Raw genomic sequence first — 1,358 nt, forward strand, 5'->3', positions numbered from 1 at the left:
TGGCAGCGCTCCATTTCGTCGTAATTTTTAGTAAACAAATGAGGTTCAAACGAGAGTAAAATGTAATTTTTAAAATAAAGATTTTTTAGGCAATAAACCTACTAAAAGTGTAAAATGAGTTTATAGTGTAAATTAATTAATTTAAAGTGAAAAATGTGAATAAAGTGTGTTTAAAGTGGTGAAATAGCCACTTGAAATGTCCGAATTTTGCGAATTTTTGAACTTTGAGGTCGAATATCTCCTAAACTAAGCGTTTGCGGTACCTATAACCCTATATATTTTTTGATCAMGAGAACGTCCTCTTTCCAACGGTACCTTCAAATCGCGTCGCCAAAGAAATCGGAATTGTGCCAGTATTTTCCACATTTTCCTACAATTTCTGTTTTCAATCTTATTTTCCTATATTGCAATTTTCGCAACAAAACATGAAAGCAGCAGACAATGGGACCATGTGACAGAAACATTGTACATATTGCCGCTCCAAACTTTTTGGAACAAATGTGAATGACAGTATGTTACTAGCAATATGTAATAGGGACGACAATTATTTAGCAAGCTATTGCTTATTCGCTTATTACACGAAGCAACTTTAGTTGCGGCAACTCTTGTTTTATTGGCGAGGGGGCGACGAGGAGAGGAGAATCGCGCCAAATTTCCAGTGTTCAGCAACCCGCTTTGTGTTCTTATTCGTAGCAGTTCGCTGCGACGTTTTTCGGCATTCGTGTTCTTTCTTTCGTAGTGCATAGTTGCATTTGCGTATATTTTTTTGAAATTGAGATTTTGAAAATATTTAAAAAATTTAATTTCATCTTTGGTAAGTAATTTGCAAATATGTATACAAATATACATAATATAATATAAATATTCTAGAAAATGGAGTATGACGAAAAAATCTAATTAATTAAAGATGTTGTAAAATGTATAGAGGAAGCCATACAAATTGATTCAGACGATAGTGAAAAAGGTGATATAAGTGAAGGTCTGTTATATACTCATTGTTTTAATTTTAAATTATAAATAAAATGTATTTCTTAATTCACAGAACTGATTAATATATGTGATAGAATGGCCCAAATACCAATAAGGAAAAAGAAACGACAATGGATTAAAGTATGGACAACAACCAAGGCGCAAACAGGTTCACGTTCATTTTTAATGAAGGAACTACTGCCCACTGATGTAAATGGAGACAAAAATTATATAAGAATGTCAGAGACGCAGTATAATTTTATATTATCTGCAATAAAGGACGACATAACGAAGCAAGATACTGTGATGCGAGCTGCAACTTCTGCAACGGAAAAGCTATCACTGACCCTCCGTTTTCTCGCAACGGGTAAGTTTAAAATTCAACTTTT

General features: G+C 33.4%; 1 pseudogene; it reads left to right on the forward strand.

The window, feature by feature from the left end:
* The first annotated feature begins 1,065 nt into the window (after positions 1–1,065).
* The window catches only part of LOC108972182, a 17,386-nt pseudogene continuing 17,093 nt past the window's right edge, over positions 1,066–1,358 (forward strand).

This window comes from Bactrocera latifrons, unplaced genomic scaffold, assembly GCF_001853355.1.
Source record: "Bactrocera latifrons isolate USDA-ARS-PBARC rearing strain unplaced genomic scaffold, ASM185335v1 scaffold_384, whole genome shotgun sequence".
NCBI lineage: Eukaryota > Metazoa > Arthropoda > Insecta > Diptera > Tephritidae > Bactrocera > Bactrocera latifrons.